Below are 22,946 nucleotides of genomic sequence, written 5' to 3'. Positions count from 1 at the left end.
TACCTGATGCAGACCATGCTGCCACATCCAGGCCCTCTTGAGGCCTGAATGGAACTACTTTACCTGTGGGACTACTTTCCACCCGGGTGTGGTCGGGGAAGGATACATACCTGATTGGAGGAAGGATACACACTTGGGACTTCTTCCAAAGCTATTTAAACCACACCCGATCAGCAACTCACGCTTCCCGTTGTTCTGCTCCTCGCAGCTGGACGCTCACCGTGTCAGCTCCTGCATCTGGACTTCAACCACGCCTGTCAGCATCCTGGGTCACCTACAAAGGGAGACAAGAGACCTTACCAGCTAAATCTGCACTACGGAGACATCACCGACGATCCTGAAAGGGAAGACATTATTTTTAAAAGCATTTCGTTACGATCGCTGCAGCGCTGCATTTCACTCACCTTTCCTGGGTTCCTCCATCTTCAGCAACGATCATCCGGATACACAGCCACTTCCCAGAGCCTAGAGAAAAAGACAAGAATAAGAGGTGAGAGAAGGAAGGGAATAAGACTTACCTGTTGGGTCATTCCCATTTCATTTCTGGTCTTGCCGCTTCCAGGCATTTTCCGGACCCCAGCCCCTATGGGGAAAAAAGACAAAGACATTGAATGAGCGTATGCAAAGACAGTTCCCGAGCGCTCATCCAGAACTAACCTGCCATTTACTGGAACTGGAACTGCACGTTTCACTTCGGGTCGGCGCCATATCTCCAGCATTCCGAACCCCGGACCCTAAGGGGAAAAAAGACATAAGCATTAGCGCTTGCTGTAAAAAGACAATGAACATTATTATTAAGCTTGGACTTTTGAACTTGCAACAGAACTTTTACAGAGCCTTACCTGAATAGTCAAGCTTACCTGAACTCCCATCAATCCTCAATCCAGTGAAGTAACTGGGTTTCAACGCGCCCCTGCATCGGAAGCAGGATGGAGAGCTCATCCTTCCTGACCCTAATGTCAGACTTCACGGGGAATCGTGGAAGGGTATCGTGGAGGGTTGGAAGAGAGTGGGAGGCTTGAGCATAACTCAGTCAGTAGGTAATACTCCCTTTTCACGCACAGGGGAATATTCCTGCGAGCCGGAGAAGCCAGAGTAGAGGGCCCTTCCTGTCCATCTTCAGAGTTCTGCGCTTCACCATTGAAGAAGCATCAGCACTCGAAGCCAGACCTGCGCCTCCGTGGGAATCAGGTGAGCGTTACAGCCATTACAAAAGGGGAAAATCTTGACCTCTGGCATTGCTCTGAGCAACCCTCCAGACCATCGTTCTTCGCCTGCCAAGCCATTACAAAAGGGGAAAAACCATATGCAAATCAGGCTTGGTCCCACCCCCAAAGGGGTAGTCCAGCCCGAACTGCTAGGTCACATCCCTTTTGCACGAGACCACAAGCATCCCCAGACATGTTTCAGCCTTGTTGGGCGTCATCAGTGAGTAGTAGCTTGGGTCTCTAGGCCCAGCAGTCAAGGGACCCACGTCTGGGCATACCCTTCCCACTCGGGGTGACAATAGCAAAACAAAAGAGTTGATGGCTGGAAGGTTTAGAATAAATCTTGACCTCTGGCATTGCTCTGGGCAACCCTCCAGACCATCGTTCTTCGCCTGCCAAGCCATTACAAAAGGGGAAAAACCATATGCAAATCAGGCTTGGTCCCACCCCCAAAGGGGTAGTCCAGCCCGAACTGCTAGGTCACATCCCTTTTGCACGAGGCCACAAGCATCCCCAGACATGTTTCAGCCTTGTTGGGCGTCATCAGTGAGGTGTAGCTTGGGTCTCTAGGCCCAGCAGGCAAGGGACCCACGTCTGGGCATACCCTTCTCACTCGGGGTGACAATAGCAAAACAAAAGAGTTGATGGCTGGAAGGTTTAGAATAAATCTTGACCTCTGGCATTGCTCTGGGCAACCCTCCAGACCATCGTTCTTCGCCTGCCAAGCCATTACAAAAGGGGAAAAACCATATGCAAATCAGGCTTGGTCCCACCCCCAAAGGAGTAGTCCAGCCGGAACTGCTAGGTCACATTCCTTTTGCACGAGACCACAAGCATCCCCAGACATGTTTCAGCCTTGTTCGGCGTCATCAGTGAGGAGTAGCTTGGGTCTCTAGGCCCAGCAGGCAAGGGACCCACGTCTGGGCATACCCTTCCCACTCGGGTTAATTTGCATATTTAAGTAACTTTGGGTCTCACCCCAAGTTACTAGGGGAATCCAGACGTGGACCCCTTGCTCACTATTCTTAGAGAGGCACAGATCCACCCTACTGATGAGGTCCAACCAGACCGAAACACGTGTCTGGGGTTTCTGTCGGTACTCTTGTTCAGGGGAGAATTGCCTAGCATTTCGGTGCTGGACTGCCCCAGGGCAGGACAAAGACTGATATGTTTGGGATATTTCTTCTCTGTGAAAGATAGTGAGCTAAAGACTCTGGGTAAGTCTCTCGTAACCAGGACTAATGTCTGGCAGAGGGACTCCCAGGACCCCCCTTGTTAATTTGCATATTTAAGTAACTTTGGGTCTCACCCCAAGTTACTAGGGGAATCCAGACGTGGACCCCTTGCTCACTATTCTTAGAGAGGCACAGATCCACCCTACTGATGAGGTCCAACCAGACCGAAACACGTGTCTGGGGTTTCTGTTGGTACTCTTGTTCAGGGGAGAATTGCCTAGCATTTCGGTGCTGGACTGCCCCAGGGCAGGACAAAGACTGATATGTTTGGGATATTTCTTCTCTGTGAAAGATAGTGAGCTAAAGACTCTGGGTAAGTCTCTCGTAACCAGGACTAATGTCTGGCAGAGGGACTCCCAGGACCCCCCTTGTTAATTTGCATATTTAAGTAACTTTGGGTCTCACCCCAAGTTACTAGGGGAATCCAGACGTGGACCCCTTGCTCACTATTCTTAGAGAGGCACAGATCCACCCTACTGATGAGGTCCAACCAGACCGAAACACGTGTCTGGGGTTTCTGTTGGTACTCTTGTTCAGGAGAGAATTGCCTAGCATTTCGGTGCTGGACTGCCCCAGGGCAGGACAAAGACTGATATGTTTGGGATATTTCTTCTCTGTGAAAGATAGTGAGCTAAAGACTCTGGGTAAGTCTCTCGTAAACAGGACTAATGCCTGGCAGAGGGACTCCCAGGACCCCCCTTGTTAATTTGCATATTTAAGTAACTTTGGGTCTCACCCCAAGTTACTAGGGGAATCCAGACGTGGACCCCTTGCTCACTATTCTTAGAGAGGCACAGATCCACCCTACTGATGAGGTCCAACCAGACCGAAACATGTGTCTGGGGTTTCTGTTACTACTCTTGTTCAGGGGAGAATTGCCTAGCATTTCGGTGCTGGACTTCCCCAGGGCAGGACAAAGACTGATATGTTTGGGATATTTCTTCTCTGTGAAAGATAGTGAGCTAAAGACTCTGGGTAAGTCTCTCGTAACCAGGACTAATGTCTGGCAGAGGGACTCCCAGGACCCCCCTTGTTAATTTGCATATTTAAGTAACTTTGGGTCTCACCCCAAGTTACTAGGGGAATCCAGACGTGGACCCCTTGCTCACTATTCTTAGAGAGGCACAGATCCACCCTACTGATGAGGTCCAACCAGACCGAAACACATGTCTGGGGTTTCTGTTGGTACTCTTGTTCAGGGGAGAATTGCCTAGCATTTCGGTGCTGGACTGCCCCAGGGCAGGACAAAGACTGATATGTTTGGGATATTTCTTCTCTGTGAAAGATAGTGAGCTAAAGACTCTGGGTAAGTCTCTCGTAACCAGGACTAATGTCTGGCAGAGGGACTCCCAGGACCCCCCTTGTTAATAAGAATAATTGAATCCATAGGACAGCAGAGGGGGAGAAGTGGGCAGCAGATGAAAGGTGGTTGCAGAGTATTTTGTGGTCAACCAAGTCGAAGGCTGCTGAGAGGTCTAGGAGGAGTAGGATAGCTGCTTTGTTTTTGTCCTTGATGTCATCAATCTGACTTTTGAGGTCAACAAGGGCGGTTTCTGTTCCATGTTCCATGTTGAGGACGAAAGTCCCTATACATATTAACCATTCCTATTTGGGAGGGTAGACCTCCATTTTTGTACACCAAAATGTAGCAAGTTTTCATAGATGTATTTCTGTTTACCAACCAAAAGAAGAAAGCCAACCTGTAATAGTTTGTGTGCATGTTTTCCTTCTGATGTTCTTCTGATATATTGTAATGCACATGCATGCAAGCCAATACTAACCATTCGGTGCTGTAAAAAATTACAGCCACAGTACCAGTCCAGTACCTGATAAGAACCAGATAAGTATGTTCAGGTTCGCACACTACTATTGCTATAGTAACAATCTCTTTTGTTTGTGTTTCACTTTAGACATTCATGTAACACAATGGATGAGCTGCTCAAGAAGATAATTGTGAACCGTGTAGTTCACAGGGCCATACTCGAGATCAGATCAGATAGGCAAAAAAAGGCTTTTATATTATCTTAACCCCTCCCCTTGGTTGGCTTCCAGCGTAACAGGCTGAAGCTGTGACTGCAAGGATGGGCTCTGTTCTAATTGGTTGTTTGTTCTTCCTTCCTGTGAGTAACGATGCTGCTGCCAAGTAGGAGATGACTGCTAGGAATGAACCTCTGGGATCTCTCCGTATGGTGAAACGGTAAGTACCCGGAGATCGACTCCCCGCACCATGTAAAGGCATTCCCTGTTTTTTGTAGCAAGGGACATTGCAAGCACTGACAGGGAAGCCAGATCTTATATGATCCCTTCATAGGCAGTAGACAGCAGGAGAGCCAGGCAGGCAGAACAGGACCTGAGGCACGTAGGCAGGACCCCAGGGTCAGGCGCTGGAGCAGACTGGAAGGATCAGAATGGAGAAGGAAGAGAGGGCCAGGGAGTCAAGCAGACCCAGACAGACTGGAAGCTGGTTACCCCAGGAGAATCAGGCAGGTAAGGAAGTGTGGGAATGCACAGGAGCACAGAGAAGGACGAGAATGCAGGTAGGCAAGGACTGGCTAGGAGTGAGACCAGTACAATAACAAGGAACCACAACGCAAGTAGAGATTGTAGGAGTGTAAAGACACCCTACCTTTCTCCAGCCAGCAGTTTAAATATCCCACCAGCCTGGAAATTAGACTCTGTGTCCTCAGTCCTGTTTGCAGGGCAACAGGGACTATGTCCCACACTGTACATGTGCAATCTGATACACTGCATTGCCATGCCTGCGCCGTACCGCCACCATGAAGGTGGCCATGGAGAGCGCCACAGCCACAGGATTCTGCTTCCTGTTTCAGGGTGAGGGGCCACCAGCATCACACCATGTCTTCCCGGACCCTAACAGCGATGGCCGCCAGCACAGAACAAGTCACCACACAGGAGATGCCCTCAAGATGATCCGCATGACGCAAATATCATCATTATGAGTTTGTGGTTATTGTGGCTGTAAATCCACCAACTTCGGTTATCGTTACTGCTGCACAGTCCTGCATATATTTACCGCAGGATTACAATTGGTGGTAAGGTGGTGTAAATCCACATTTTTGGAGTCCATAGCATTCCATGGGGATTTTGTCAGTAATTCTGCGGCCTTAATTCTGTCTACTTATTGATTTATCTCCAGCATGCTGGAGGGAAATCTACACTTTTCCTCCAAACTCAGAATTCGGTGGTGCGTTAAAAACTGTGGTAATTGCTGCCCAAAAACGAGTCGGTAACAGAATTACCACCACTCTTTTACTGCACTACGGAACTCGCAATGAGTCCCTTTATTCTATAAGAGGTGTGGCGGCCATTTTCGATTTCATTACAGTGCCTGACCGTTGTCTGATCTATGTCACCTTATTGCTGAGGCTGGATATTACAAACATCTTCACAAAGGAAAATGTGGCGCAGTGTTAGTCCAGTTTTAAAATCACCCAAAATGCAGGTTTTGATACATCTCAAAAAAGAAGGTAAAATGGAGCATTTTCAATTTGAAACACATTCTTTTTTTCTCGCTATGAAATTGAACTGTCCATTGTGTGCTTCTTTGCCACTCATTTCTATCTCTAGCATCTAATGAAAACGTCTATTGGACTTTGAACGCTGATACAATGTTCCATTTAGCCCAATGGAAGGTGTCAAAACCTGCCTGTTGTGTGATTCTGAAGCTCCTATAGAGTGAGAGAGGCTGAAATCTCATTTTATTCTCCACCTCTAATGGGAAAGAGGGATCCGCTTAGCTATTTTTTTCTGGGGCTTGGAAAGCACCTTTTTATGTTGGCTTGCTCTTTCACCCTGTTCTCTCATTCCCATGGCTTTGATTGTGTTTTTTTGGTCTGGTCCGTTTTTTCATTTAGCAAACCAGAGCGACCAGTAGAGTTGTGCTCCTTCCCTTTCTGCTCTATGGAAACAGACTGGGTGGTCTGCGGTTGGAAAGTTTCCCCCGGTTTTCTATTGGCTTTATTTAGGTCTTTTCAGGGCCTTCCTCGTGGTGGTCTCTCCTAGTATTCTTAGTTGCCTTCCACCTTTTGATTTTGACCAAGTGTAGAATTTTGGGAGTGGCAGAGTTCCCTGCTAATCTGCCCCGTAATAGGCTCGCTAATTCAGGGTGGGTGGGTACTATTAGGTGAGCCATGTAAATGCCCACTATTTTGAAGAGGGGTTGCTACAGGGAGCTTTAGGGTTACTCCACTGGGTATTCCTGAATCCAAGCAGGGGTCCTCATTATAGTTGACATTGGAGAAAAGAAGGCAGTGGTACCTGGGTGGGTGAGTGAGGATAAAGTGGGGGAACCTAGGAGGGGATGGGTGACGAAAAGGTAAGGGTTTAGGAGTGGGTGGAGGTACCTGGGTGTGGATGGGTGAGGAGAAGGCAGGGATGACCTGTGTGTGTGTGTGTGTGGGTGGGTAAGGAGAAAGCAAAGGGTGAGACGAAGGTAAAAAAGGGATTCGGTATGACTGCACACTTACAAGGAGATGCAGGGCAGGAAGCCAACAGACGTGTAAATCTAGGTGCTGTCGGGCGTAGTGTCAGCTTTGGTACAGCTCTACTTTAACATCATCCTTCTGATGAATCTCAACAATTTCAAGGTCAATGGTGGGAACAGGCATCTGAAGACTCCCCTACACCCTATCCATAGTGTCACTGAGTCAGTGTAGCTTATGGTCTGATGCAAAATCCTATGGTGCTCACAAAGGCGGCTAGTCTCTGGCCACATGCCATGTGCTGCATGTCTGCAGCGCCTCAAGGGCATGGCTCTGGTCGATCCTGTTTCCTCAGGAAGATCTTTTCTGACCACTTCTTGGCCTTTTGGAAGGCTGGATCATCCTGGGGGTAGCCCCCTCCCCCCAGTCTAAGCTGCAGTCCAGCACCTCCTTCTCTAGTGCGAGGTTGGCCAACTATGGAGATTTGTACAGAAAAATAAACATAAGCAGGAACAATTGTAATTTAGTTTGAGTTTGCAAGAGAAGAAAGATTCCATAGATAGAGAGAGAGAGAGAGAGAGAGAGAGAGAGAAAGCAAGAGCCATACAGAAAGTGAGCGAGCGATCTGACAAAGAAAGAGGAGAGAGACGTCACAGTGAGAGAGACAGACAAAGATGAAAAAGAGATAGCGAGCGAGACATAAAGAAGAGAGATGACAGAGAGGGTGAGACAAATAGAGACAAAAAAGAGAAAGACAGAGGTGAAAAAGAGAGAAAAAGGGAGAAAGACAGAAACCTACAGATTAAGAGAGAGGGAGAAATAGATAACAAAGGACATGGAAAAACATGCAGAGTCACACACAGAGATGACAAAGAGAGAGGCCGAGACAGATACAGACTAACGATTGGATTCACAAAGGATGTTCAAAGGTATTTTATGAAACAGGTTAATGGGCTCCATCTCCCGAATGCAGGCATCCCCATCCTCAGATTGGTTACCCAGCGATCAGTTACCGCTACAATCTAAAAGATAGCCGAGGGCCTAAATGCTATAGCCTTATTCATCTTTTCTTCCTCGAGCACTTCCTAAGGGTGTCCTAACTCTAAAAGGTATTCCCTAAAGTTTCCCCATATGAATTTCAAGGTTCTACTGTTTTTACGTCAACAGATACCCTGTTCTGGGGAACTCCCTATCGCACGTGTTCCCTTTCTGTACTATCCCTGATCGTACACTTCTTTGTTCCATACTTGCCTCTCCTTTTCACCTTCTGTACCTCTCTCCTGTTCCTTTGAAGCTTTGCACGCTGACTCTCACCACTCCTTGCGCCTTTATTCCCACTCCTACTACTCACACTCCCCTCACTCCGCTACTCTGACTTCTCCACACACCACTACCCTCAGCCCCTCACTCCACTACTCTAACCCCTCCTCAATCTACTTCTCCTCACTCGGCTAGTCAGGTTAATTAAGGCCCTGCTCACCCTCCAGGGATATGGTGCCCTGCTCTCACTTACCGGATGCTGGTACCTTGCTCACCATTTCCTACTAATCTTACTCTCTCCTAACACCCATGTCCTTTCACTCTACCTACTGCTCTCATTTGCCCACTTCTACCACCCCTTATTCCCTACTTACTACGCTCACAAACACCCTATCACTGACTGCTTCACTGTTAGCAAATTCTACCACTCTCTCTCACAATCGATTCCTCAACTGCACTCTGCTCCATCTCTGCCAGAGGTTCAGCACTCCACTCGCCCATCCTCCTCCTGGTCTCTTGGCCTGCCTCCATACCCCTTGCAATCCACACTACAGCCGCTCATTCACTCTCCTTTTTACTGTTCACCTCCCGGTTCTTACTTCCTGTTCCATTGTTTTCATTGCTTACCTAACTCTGTGGGCCAATCTGTTTCTATTCTTTCCCCAGGAGCCAGGTTAAACAGGTGCAAAGCTTTACGAACCCCTCTTAGCCCAGCCTCTTTTTCACTCTCTACATGCAGCGTAACAGCCTAGTCCACAGGCTGCTCATTTTCTTCATGGTTTTATTTCTCTGTTGGTGAATTTTACTGCCAATTCAGTTTGGGGAGGATTCCTGAAACACTCCTGCTCCCCTATAATCCCTTATCACTCTCATTTTTTTTCTGTGTCTCATCTCTATTTGGCGGGAGGAATACCAATTAATTACATTTTTTATCTTGATTCTATTCCCCTGATTGCTGTCTGGGTTTTCTTGTGATGCCTTGGTGCATTTTGGGAGCTGCAGTTCTAAAAGAGACAACGAGAAAACTTGTATGTGCAAAATAGAGTAGCATCATTGTTAGCAGGCATGGCATATGAGAGGGGTCAAGGACTTGGCCCCCCAGCACCTCTTCCCTGCCTCTAGCGTAGACTTCTGTGGTGAACCATAAGAAGGAGTTGGACTAAGATGTGCCAGGTTTTAGGGATGTTTATTTAAATAAAAAGAAAAACTCATATTAAGCCCTACTGCTATGAGGGAAGTTCCCTGCCTAACCACCTAAAAGTAAGGGTGCTCAATAAAGTCCAAAAGAAACAGTTATCCCAAATCCTATTAGATAGCTGGCCCTACCACTTAGGAAAAATAACAATAAAAAGGAGGCCAGAGCAATAGCCTCTGTCCTTGACCTATACCTGGTCCAATCACTTGGATCTCCTTCTCCAGTTCATTTTTAAACGTTCATCAATTGTTCACAATACAGTACTCAACCCCTCTGCAGTTTTTGTATGTCAAATCTTAGTTCCACAAGCATTTTGTATACTCTCCACATTACTGCTGGCTCCGCAGTCTAGCATGCTCCACCCCTCCAGGACGTCTTCCCATTAGAGACTTGCCTCTGCGTATGATTCTCTCTTCATTTCCACATTTCTTGTTGTTTTATGTAGGTAATTGCAAACAAAAGGTGTGTGTTATTCCTCTTTGACTGTGGAGTTCAGGCGGGATACAGCATTACCTGAAGCCAAAGAGATTGAAGAATTGTCCCTATTGAGAAAATACAAAACAACATCACAAATAAAAAGGGTCTGTCAGTGCTCTTTCACTATGGAGTTCATGCAAAATCCAGCATTACCTGAAGCCAAAGGGATTGAAGAAATGTCACTATTTGGTTAATCCAAAAGCAGGTGAACCACAGTCTTTCCGATTCCCATGTAGGTGGATAATGTGTTCTGGAGAGGGAGTTCCTTTCAGGAATGGGAGTCCTTGTCCCCAAGAGAGGAATCACTCCCAGTGAGATCCCATTTGCCCCCGAAACGTAGGGAGGGCCTTGTTGCATGGCCCACCTACCTAGCCTCAAAGGGTGTGGCTCCCCTGTGGGGAGAAGGGATGAATAGTCCAGATTCATCACATACCCCTCACCTTAAATGAGTGGTACCGCCTTGATTGGGAAGCAGGAAACAACTAAAAAAGGGGCCCTTTTTTTGTTCTATCGCTTTTCAATGTTTTTCAGAAAGGTTCGACTCTTCGGAGCTTATTGCTCTTTGTTGGTGTCTGTTTTCCCAGGACCACACCAACGGTTGTTCTTTAGCTGCAAAGGTTTCCCAACAGAATGAGGGGGTGTATTTCTTTGAGGATTTTTCAGTAGGAGGATAGTTTCAGAGATCTGGGAAGGTCTGGAAGTCCATGCCTATAATAACCTCATCCAACAGGCAGGGTACTGTAGATGCTTGAATCTTAGTGGGATGACCACTAACCTCTAGAGTGAGGGGAATTTTGGGATATGTCTCCACATCTCCATGTACACACACGATTTGTACTTCCCCCACCCCTCTTAGACCCTCTGGGTAGACTAAGTTGGAGCGAATGGCAATTATTTTGCTCCCAGAATCAATCAGGGCTTAAGACTGGATGTTATCAACCCAGATGATCTCTTGGCTTCGGAAGGGCTGAGGATTACAATAACAAACATCTTCCGCTTCCGGATCTCTTCTCTCTCTTCTTCGTCTGCTCCCCATTCTTCCATCCCTCTCCACCCTATCCCCATGGGCTCTTCTTGGAGGTTTTGGGCAGTGTCCCTTTTCTCCAAAGAAGAACATGTTGGCATGGTAGGAACAGAAGTTTTTGCTCCACCAGGTTCGTCCATTGTGGCGAATTCTAACTTTGCCACTGGTAGAGACAGAGGCCTCTGAGCAGTCTCATCCTTCAGATAGAGAAAACTAGAGAAATATTTATTGTGTTTTCTTGGGCTCTCAAGTACCTGGATGCTATTAGATGGTCTAAAGGTGCTTCTTGGTTCTGTCTGCTTCCTTGCAGTTTTAAGGTATTTAAATGCTTCTGAGTGGGATTGGGCTATTTGAAAAGCTGTCTACAGGGAAGGCTGGGGATGTTGGAGTAGGCTCCTTGGCTCCTCTTACCTAACCATTGTCCAAGACGATTTTGAATAAATCTGACAAATTCCATGGTGCTTTCGTTATGATGCAACTGGGTGTTTCTGTGTTATAGAGAGAAGAAGGCCTCAGTTTGTCCAACTCACTCTAATACAGCCTGTTTCATCTTGGAGAAGGAGGTAGTTCCTAGGGAGTTGATATTTTGATACGAGACATGTAGACCTGTAGACCTCCTCTTAGTAGAGGGGCCAAATAAAATATTTTCAGGGCCTTGTCCCATTGGAACTGGCTGATAGTCTTTCAAAAATGAGTAAAAACGCACTGAGGTCTTCTCTGTGATGGTATGGTTGTTTGGCCCCTATAAGGAATAGTCCAGAGGCTTAGTCCTTCCCCTTGTCGGTTGCGAATCTCCTGATGGCGTAGGTCTGCCAGGGCGTAATTTTCAATAATCCTCTCCTGGAGGGTATTGAGCGTTGTCATTTTGTCTCTGGGCTTAGGGATTTCTTTGGGTGAAAACATTTCAAAGGGAGGGGACTCAATGTCTTTGTCCTCCTCGGACTCAGATGAGAGTTCAGTGGAGAGGTCTGTATGCCTATGTTTCTCCACTGGCAAACATCTGGTGTTCGCCCCTAATGATGTTTTTATTACCCACTGTCCTACTGTTGGGAATCGGTCAATGGGATTTGCCATATAGTATGGCCGAGGGTCTGCCTCTCTATTGGGTCACTTTCATCACATTTCTGACACCATATGTGCCAGGTTTTAGGTAAGTTTGTTCAAATAAAAAGAAAAACGCCTAGCTAGCCCTACTGCTCTGAGGGAGGTTCACTGCCCAATCAACTAAAAGTATCCTTAGACCAAATCATAGTAGCTAACTGGTCCTACCACTTAGGGAAAATAACAAAAAAAAAAAGAAGCAACACCCTGTTTCCTTGACTTCTGCCTGACCCAATCACTTGGATCTCTTCCTCCAGTTCATTTTCAAAAGATCATTCATTGTTGTCAATACACTTCTCAAACTCGCTGCAGGTTTTGTATGCCAAATCTTAATTCCACATGGTTCCCCTTCTCCAGGAAGAAAAGGTTCTTAATATGGTGTCACCATTCCCGACTTTGTATTTGACAATGTTCTGGTTTAGTACTTAATGACAGGAATCCTCCAGGTTCTCTCTCTCCAGTTATTTTTGTTACATTTTGTGTTTCTTAGGCTTCCCAAAGTCCTATGGCCCTCTGACATGCTTACTTCAGTGGGGTGTCTGCCCATTCAGATTTACATGAATTCCATAACCCTTGTGTCTTTCCCAGACTTGAATATTACTGTTTCTCAGTTTCTTAGGGCTCTTCAAAGTCCTCTGACCCTCTGATATGCTTGCTTTAGCTCAGTTTAGGTAGGACGTCTTCCCACTAAGGGTTCTCTGTCTCCCAAAACCCTTGTGGCTTTCCCAGTCTCGAATATTGGTGTCTCTCAGTTTCTCAGGGCTTTCCAAAGCCCTCTATACACTGAATAGACTTGTTTTAGCTCGGTTTTCATAGAGCGTCTATCCGCTTGACTGTCTCTGGGCCCCAATAACCTTTGGAGCTTCTTCAGCCTTGAATATCATTGCTTGTCTGCATGGTGTTACCTCTCCTGAAGTGTTCGCTTCCATTCCGCTGCTCTGCTCGGCAGCTAATGCACTTGTCATGCAGAGCTTGGGGATCCGATCTCAACACTGCAATCTGGTCTCACCATCAGTTAATTGGCCCCAGGCCCCCTACGGCTTCCGTGTGGTCACACCACCAGGTGACACAGTTGGTTTACCATCCCTTTCTCCTTCCTGGCCCAGGCTTCTTTGCCGGTTAGGACACCAGCCTTCCAGCATCGTGTGAGAGTTTCATTTGCTCTCTATGCTACTGCAGGCTCTGCAGTCTAGCGTGGCTCCGCCCCTCTAGCACGTCGTCCCATCAGAGGCTTGCCACTGCATAGGATTCTCTCTCTTTGTTTCCATACAGACATGCAGAGAGATAGAGATACACAAAGAGCAATGAAGAGACACAGAGAGATGGCAAAGGATGACAGCGAAGTAGAGACATACACCGACCAAGACAGGCAGATAGAGAGAGATAGTGAGACAGAGATAGAGAGATGAAAAATTGCAAGAGTGATATAGAGAGACATACACAAAAAGTGAGAGGTAGAAACAGTGAAAGAGAGAGAAAGGGAGACAGTGGGAAACACAGAGAGAGAAGGAGAGATGACAAAGCGGTAGAGCAAGGCATAGGAAGATATACAGAGACTGTCACGTAGAGAGATGACAAAGAGGGAGAGTAAGACAAAAAAGAGACCCAGAAGGAGAGTGAGGCAAACAGAAACATGACAGAGCACAAAACAGTGAGAGAAATACAGAAAGAGACACACAGAGATCTGAGACAGATGACAAAGAGAGAGCATCAGAAAGTCAAACAGAATGAGAGAGACAGATTCAGACAGATTGAGGTGTGTTGGCAAATCTATACAAAATGAAAGGGTGCAAAGAAAAATGCTACATTTCAAAATCAATATGCGACTGCACCCTGCGCAAAGCATTTGAAAAAAGACAAGTGCAGGGAAGAATGGTGAAGTCAGCAGCCCGTTTACAACAAGAGTGTTTTTGCTCACAGTAAATTACAAGTTTTCAGTTACATGAAAGAATCCAGCAAGCTTTTGCTATATGGAGAAGTGGCAATAATTTTCTTTTCTAAACACAGAGATTTTTATAGGACCATAAAATAACGATTGGGGCATGCATTGTGACTGAGAATCACCTTTGTATAAAAAAACATACAGTGCCTCAAACATTTTTACAGGTTTCAGTGCAAATAAATGTTATAATGTTGCCCTGCAGTGTGGAAGTGTATGTCTTTAAATGTAATATTGGTGAATAAAGTCAGGAACATGGCCTGGAAAGCAACATTGCATTCCTTGCCCCAACAGATACAGGAGGGGGATAGCTTACTTCAGGGAAATGCAACTGGGCTATACAACTTTAGGGCACATTCCTGGATTCAACCAATGCTCAAATGCATGCTTTTGTTCTGGGAACAGATCTTGCAGAGTAAAACAAATGCCTTATACATACAAAGAACAGATTCTGAGAAGTGGGCTGCTCTCCCAGTAATCAGGTCTTCCCATTAGTTAAGTCCTTCCAAGAAGTTGCAATTCACACTCATTGAGACATGTCATTATGATAGTACATTGGTATACTTACTTGAGAGGCGGGGCACTGTGCCAACACTTGGCTGGAGCAACTGTAACTTCAAAGGCACTGGTCCCATGACAACCACATTATCAGAAATCATGAATGCCTCTGCGCTGAGCCTTTAAGGAACTGATACCACATAGCCATGTCACCAATCCAGGAACTGGGAATGCCATTTCACATTTTGTAAATTAGGGGGGTAATGCACTATGTAAATTTTACATATGAAATCATATTTCTGTTTATAACCTTGGAAGGGATTGTCATACAAGCTTACTTTTTTAAATTGGATGGGGTGAAAAGCTTTGTCAGCTGAATATAACACAATGGGCCTCATTACGAGTTTGGCGGTAACCGTGTCGGAAATTCCTGCAGGTTACCGCCGGACTCGTATTACCATTCCGCCTCCGTGATTGCCGAAATCACCGGTGCATTAGACCCCAGTGACCTGGTAATTCCGGAGACGGAAATCAGTAAATCCCCATTCCCATGGAGTCTCATAGAACTCCATGGGGATGGGGACCATGGAAACACCGGCTCCGTCTATGACAGAGCCGGTGTTTCCATGTCCGTCTGCAGGCGGGTGGTGATAAACCCACCAGGTCGGACCTGGCGGGAGTGACACCTCCCGCCTGCAGGACTCTTACTCAGCCGGTCTGGAAAGAACGGTGGTGGCGGATTTACCACCACCGTTCTTTCCGAACCGGCAGGGTTATAATGAGGCCGAATATATTTTTGATAATTGTTTAATTATATAACAGGAGAATGTAAATATTTTTGTGCAGAAACAATACATGTTACTAATTCATATATCCTAATTCCGGAGGCGGAAATCTGTAAATCCCCATTCCCATGGAGTCTCACAGGTCTCCATGGGGATGGGGACCATGGAAACACCGGCTCTGTCTATGACAGAGCCGGTGTTTCCATGTCCGCCTGCAGGCGGGTGGTGTTAAACCCGCCAGGTCAGACCTGGTGGGAGTGACACTTCCCGCCTGCAGGACTCTTAATCAGCCGGTCTGGAAAGAACAGTGGTGGCGGATTTACCACCACCGTTCTTTTCGGACCGGCAGGGTTGTAATGAGGCCCAATATATTTTTGATAATTGTTTAATTATATAACAGGAGAATGTGAATATTTTTGTGCAGAAACAATACATGTTACTTATTCATATATCCTAGGTTCCGTTCCAGCAAAGACGTTATTGTTAGCTGAGAAAACATTTTTATTAAAGTATCAGAGAGCATAATACAAAAATCTGTCAGACACATCATATGTCGTGCCAACTTTGAGTAAGAAAAATCTGACAAACTGATTAGTAACATGATCCCACGCGAGGAATATGAGATTTCAGAAAATTACAATTGTTTTATGTAGAAATCTCCAAGATGACATCACATGAAATGAGAGGGAAACTGGGTTTAGAAGTTACTCCCATTAGACTGCCCTCTTCATTAATATAGCCAATGGGTAGGAAAGGAATGGTTTAGTGTGAAGTACCTTTTGGAACATATACTGACCAGTTAGATTCCAAAACACCTCTAAATGGGGGTGTTTCTAATCTATGAAAGCCTGAGCCCATAGATTTGGGGGACACACTAGATCACTCATTGACTGGGATGGGCTGACTGAAAGATTGAGTGGAAGATGGAGGGGAAGGAAGTTGACAACAACACAAAGGAGAATGTGATAGATTGCCTGATTTCCTTTGATTCAATTTAGGATTATTAGCAGTGTACTGCAAGAGTGACCCACCTGGAGCTAAACACACAGGCCTTCCTCAGTGTAAAAGACAGCAGAAAGCCCCAATACAGAAGGAGGGAAACCAGTCCATGCAGCAAAGTTAACCCCATCTTGCTGCCTGATGTTCACCTGTTACCTGAGGGGGAGAAGTGAACCAGCCATTAAGAGGGTGCCCACCTGTCTGTGAGACAGCCGAAGGACATTTTTGCGCAAATGTCATCTAAAGGGCAATAGATTAAATCCCAAATCCCAGCTGTTTTCATTTGTGGAAGTACTGATTGGTCAAGGATATGTACATTGACTGTACATCCTGGTAAATAGGTAAATATTTCAAAAGAGTACGTGTTTCTAGAATTATAGATTTGATAAAATAGGTCCTATGGTCTGTAAATAGGGAGATCCCCGGACTCCTTCTCTATGTAATGCGCAAGCACAGAAGAATTATTGATGGTGCAAAAAGGATATCTCACTTAATGTAATTGAAGTAGTTCCCTGGTTACATCACCAAGCAGGGTTCTGTTACTGGCGCTGGGCCACTCAAGAATCAGGGAAAGGGTTGTTAACTTCTACCCATTTTCTCACCTTCAAGTCGCATTAATGCGATAGAAACACAATTGAAGGCAATCTATGCATCTTGCCTGTTTTTAAATTGAATTTTCTAGACTTCTGTTTGAGATGCTCACATGTCTATTAGGTAGAGGGGAGGTGTTTATTCTCAATGAATAAGAAGTACAGAGATTTAGATAGGCAAGGAGGTTCTGATTTAATTTTGTTTTTTCTAATGAAAGCTTTATCCTGGACACTCATACACTTTGCACTCCCGGGTGCATGTGCATTCAGCGTAAACCAAAGCTATATATGTCAATGTGTGTTTTTACAAAACTATAATAAGTAAATGTAGTATTGAATATTGAAATGACCAGTGTAGTGATCATTCTTCATTGATCTGTGCAACCCTACAGGTTTCTTGTCTCGAAAGTGGAGGGACGCTAGATGGAATCAATAATGTCAAATAGAGGCCCCCACATTCATATAAATAACTCTAATACATGTATACAAATTGTGCAGGCCTGATTTTGGGGCATGGGCGGTGGAACATTTCCCCAAACTAGGTGTTACTCAATTAAAACATCCAATAGGTGACAAAGACCTAGAAAGAGAGAGAGAGCTAGGGATGGAGAGAGAAACAAAGAGAGATGACAAAGACCACTTTGAGACATAGGGCCTCATTACAAGTTTGGTGGTATAAAGGTGGTAGATTCAACAAAGTAGTGCCAATGGAATTAATGTTACTGCCACTTGGACCGACAGATTTTCTGTCGGATTACAAAAATCATGGTAGTTGGTGTAAATCCCCATTTTTGGAGTCCACGGGACTCCATTTGTAATCCAGTGGAATTACAGCTGGCAGTAGTTCTGTTTATGGTAATCTTGCCGATTATGCAATTTTCTGATGGTAAGGTGTAGGATTTACCACCAGCATTTTGCTGGAGGAAATTCCTCCACCTTACCACCAAACTATTAGTATGTCAGTGCAGTAATGCAGCAGTAATGCAGTAGTAATGGAGTTATCACTGCATTGTAAATGCTTTTTTCCTGCACTGTTATCGTCATAATGATGCCAATATTTCCTGCATTCTTATCTAGTAGATTACAGTGCTTTATACACAGTCCTTTTTGAATACCTAAAAAAGTAGTCAGTATTCCGTAAAATTCATACTGATTGCAGAATGTATGCAGAACACATTGAAATAAGGTCAAGAGGAAAAGGAGAGTATTTAATTACCAGAAAGCAGAGTATGCACCATATTCAATGTCGAGCTGAATGGTGCTGTCAAGAACCTACTTCTATACAGAGACTACATTGCAAATCTAGTGCTTCTTTCAAGAAAAATAAACATAAACAACATTGTTAATGACTGAACAATGGATGCATAAGATACTGGTGTAAGTTAAAGAAGCAAGGAAGAGCGTTTAGCAGCTTGGCAGTGAAATGGGAAAATGGGAAAATACCCTCCCCCCATTCTCATCCAAACCATGGCCCAGAATATCAAGACCCAAGCAGCACCCCCCAGCGAGAGGAGTTCGACCCATTCACGGCCACGCCAGATGCCCAGATCCCCTGTGCGCATGGCCCACACTCTCAGGGAGCCTGCCCACTACCACGTCCTGGTCAAGCCGACGTCAGCCACATGGACCAACTCGATTAGACCATAGCCACAAACGCCATCATCGTTAGAGATGCTATGACGACATAGCCAACAGACAAGAACACATGTGCCACCATGCACACTGGTAACTCACACACCAACCCACACGCCGAACATACTCAGTGCTATGACCCAGCGGACTGGTACACCCACAGACACGCATCATTATTATTTTTCACAAAGGCCCCCTACAGCACAGCAGAAATGCAAGACACCTGAAGAGCTTGTGTATACATGCTTGCAGATGCTTTCTCGCTACCTATCCCTATGAAGACGCCACCCTATGTATTTACTGTTGCTTGTGACACTCTGTCTCCCCTCGCGACCCCATATTATGGATTGTGTACAGCCACCCAGAAGCTAGGCCCAAAGTAAGCCGCAAAAAACAAGAGTCCCCAGGCAGGAACCTCTCAGACAAAAAAAACCCTAGACGAAAAAGCAAAGCGCTGACCACGCAGAACAAGCCCCAACGAGAGCCCACAGCCAAGGCCGCGATTTTGCAACCCACATGCCGCGCTCTCAGCGCCAAGGTAACACCTGCCATCACCAACCGCTCCTCAGAGCCGAAATACAAATCAAATGCTCATAATTCTGCTCCAGCCACGGTCTCTCCACACGTGACCAAGTCGAACTGAAAAGATGCCAAGCTTACGAGACAGAAAGTCGCCGGAGTCCCACGTCTGGGACACAGGCTGCAACAACGAAGCGATAAGTTGGACACCTACAGCGATGGGAAAGACATGCACACCAGCCACTAGCCAGACTTGTCCATTGTCCGCCACTAACACAAAGTTGCACATTGTTGCCAGCACCAAGTATATCGCGAGCTCGGAACGGCGATGGTCCCAGGCTTGGGGGCTTGCGAGGGAACCAATCAGAATACGAAGGGCTCACCACTGACGCCACTTTGGCTATCCGATCGCCAAGTGTTCCCTTGTAACAATTTCATTGTAGCAACTGTTAGGGACAACCCAAGCGTACCACCTGACCTGTCCTTATCCAATAATCCTTTCTCCTATAGGTAACTATACTAATCCTACCACTCGGGGAGCCAACCCGAAGTGGCGTTAGGTTTTGCCAGGTGATGCAAGTAGCGCATCATACTACGGTAAAAAGGGCCTGCGAGCCCCAATAATGCTGAGAGTCTCTCCGGATGCATATAAGCTGAGAACTATCCCTGCCGTTACTATAATAAACAGCAGTAATTACTTTGCGCTTGTGTGTGCCTCATACTCCTTTTGGGACGCGGGTGGAGTTGGGGCCTCTGCAGCCCCGGAGGTCTGCGGACGGCTCTGCCAGCCCCCGGGAAATCACCCTGACAAGTTAGAGGAACTGCTGAGATCTTTTTGAGGTCTACCTTACCTAAGGGCAACCACAAGGCCTCTTGCAATGAGGCAACCCGGCAGCACAGCCCCTCTGCCGTTGCCCCCTTTTGAGGATTACAGGACCATCGCGGAACTGCAAGACAACCGGACAGCGCAATCCGGACATTGGCCATCGGGAGCCGACTTGAGAAGTATCCCGCCCGCAGTTGGCGAATGTCCAGACGTGGTCCAGACAAGGCGCGGTGGCGAGCTGCTTTGGAGGGGTGCCCGCGGTCGAGCGGCCCCGGCTCATGAGGACTTGGTGAGTATGGCAAACCCAACCAGCAATGTAATGTTGGGCGGGAGGGGGGAGGAATTGTAGAGAGGGTGGTGGACGGTTGTCACAAGGTGCTGAAAAAGGATTTTGATTAATGAGCCGCAATGGGTGTGTGAAGTGCAGCAGGACAGGCTCGAGGGCCGTCTGCTGCAGCATCACAGAGTAAGTTGGGTGGGGCTTCAAGCACCCACGTATGATTGGCAGATCGCCCTGATTGGTTTAGATCACAGACACCTGTGTACGGGAGGTGTGGCTTTCCTATGAGTTTACGTTGTAAATCAATGAGTAGATGAGGATCTCTACTAATTGAGTGTTGAAGCTCGTTAGGTAGATGATGTTTTCCCACAGGAGATAGCTAGATTGTTTCCCGAATGCGGAAGATAATTGGCTGGTTAAGCTCCCCTAGGGAGGGGGCGTATCACACGTGAGGCGACGCAGCGTGCGCAGTCCGATTATACTAAGTAATTGATTTTTACATACTCCACTCCGACGTAGTAGGAAGAAAGCTGTGGGGTTAAAGGGGAATAAGGGTGTAAGAGGATAGCACGTGATCACAGGTTCTAAAATAGTACGTACTTGTAATATCTTGTAGAGGTTGGTGACGTCACTCATAGGGCTTGTATAGGACTAAACGACTGTCTCGTGTTCATCCTGGGGTGGTCGAGGGCAGGAGGTACGAAAAGGTAGGGGCGAAGGGGGAGAGGCGGCCGCGCATGGAGAATGCCGGTCATGCTTGACGGGGGAGGAGCCGAGGGGGAGGTGGCCGTGCACGGAGAACGCCGGCCACGCTCGACAAAGGGGTTGCACCAGAAGAGGAAGGGGACTGAGCAGGTAGTGGAAACAGGGAGGAGGAGGAACTAAATTGATGGTGTGCCAAGTACAGGCAGCACAGGAAGGTGGGGCAGCTCAAAGGCACGCCGCACAGGACACATAGCCGCAGGGGCTTTGTGCGCCACGGCCGAAGGGGGCCTTAGTTGTAACATCGGGAAGAAAGAACAGTAAAAGCAAATTATTGTAAAATTGAGATTGCCTTCCTTTTCAGCAGACTGTCGTAAGTCCCCAGTTTACGGGGCCAGGTAAAAGGTTGACGTTGAGAAAAGTAAAATTGTAACTTGGCCACGTACTATGGGTCGGGGGCAGGAGCAGGGTTGGGGTTTAGAGCAAGTGCTTTAACTACACCACTCCAGCACATCTGCACGACACTGTCACCACATAAAGAGAAAATTATAAAATACAGTATTGAGTGGACACAAGGAACAGACAACAAAATAAGGGTACTGTGACCGCCCAACTGCAGCTTCGACACGTTTACCCAACACTATTTGCTGACATACCTACATAACACATACAAAGGGAAAAAGTTAGCAAACCATTTAGAGGTTTTTGATCTCTGGAAGAGGTTCCAGTGAGGTACACCAGGAGCCCTGGGGATGTTTGAAGTACAGGGGGTGAAGGAGGAGAAAGGGATAATGGAAGAGAAGGTGGTAAAAGAGGAGAAGGTCAAAGGAGGGGTGGGGGTACGTCACATAAAAACCCACCCAGCACTGAAGAAAGTGAGGAGGAGGCATTTGCGGTAGCAGGGGCAAAGGTAGAAAAGGAAAGGGCAGAGGACGTGCCCATGGCTAAGGTAGTGAAGAAGCAGGAGGTGGGGTTATATCCATTAACAGAGCTAAGAGAAGCCGCCCGACAGCAACTAATGGCTACTGAGGGGTACTCAAACCCAGCATACAGCCCTCCACCATACGCTCCAACAGATAGCTGCCAAAAGGGGATGGCGGCGACGGGCAAGATAGATTCAACTACAACACAGGCAGAAACAGGGGGCGGAAGAAGGGCTCTGGGAAACTTCACAAACATAGGGCCAGATGAATGGATAGCAGCGCAGGTGCTTCTGAAACTCCGGTGGACACTAACACGGGAAGAGGAGGATGCAGTGAGGAAGGTAAGCAAGGAAGAGATGGATCATGCACAGACAGGGCACGAGGTAAGTAAAGGGAGAGAAGGGCGGCTGTCACGAGAAGAGGAAGAGATGTTGGAGGAAAGGTTGGCAGAATTGAGGGATGTACAGAGTGCACTGATCAGAAAGTTCAAGCAAGAAACACGGGAAAGACAGGAGGAAAAGAAAACAAATAAGGAAGAGAAGGTGAAAATGAAGGAACAAACAGAAGAAAGGAAGAAGGAAGAAGTGCGCATCCGGGCAATAGCAGAAAGAGTGGCGCGTGCAGAGCAAAGAGATATGAGAAGGAAGGAGGAGGAGCAGGACGAGAACGACAGGGAAATGGGACTGTGGAAAAAGAAGATTATATCAGAAAGTGCGCGGAAATATGAAGAAGGAAAGGTTATAGAGAGCATACTAAAGAGGGAATGGGGAATATGGGGGAGAAAAGAAGAAGCAGAGAGGATATTAGCAAAGGTGAGCGAAGAAGTAATGGGAGAGCTTTATAGGAAACGAGCAAAATAGGCGGCGAGGTAGCGAAGAAGAAGAATGATGAAAGGGGTGAGAAGAGAGTGGAACATGGAGCAAAAAAGTATACACACCAGGATTAGGAGGTGGCAACAACATCAATGAAGGGCGTCGCGGTCAAAGGGGGTGAGTACACAGACGTGGACCTAAAAGATTTAAGGACAGTGACAGTGGGGGAAAAATGCAGAGTGGGGATTGACATTTCCTGATGGATTTTGCAGGAAGGAGGAGGAAGAGTCGTGCAGAGGTGGCGGAGATGGGAATAGGGAGAGTTTAGATAAATTATACATAACGCGCACTAATTGCGAATCACCATGGGCATGCGAGACATGAGGAGAAAAAAACACAGAAGAAACGAAAAGCAGAGAAGCGAACAGGAAAACACCTCGCCCACTAACACCAACACCTGTACACACTCCATATGCCGGCAGACTTAGGGGCCTCCCAG

Source organism: Ambystoma mexicanum, chromosome 1p (assembly GCF_040938575.1).
Source record: "Ambystoma mexicanum isolate Mex_15411 chromosome 1p, UKY_AmexF1_1, whole genome shotgun sequence".
Classification (NCBI taxonomy): domain Eukaryota; kingdom Metazoa; phylum Chordata; class Amphibia; order Caudata; family Ambystomatidae; genus Ambystoma; species Ambystoma mexicanum.
This window is presented reverse-complemented; position numbering follows the sequence as displayed.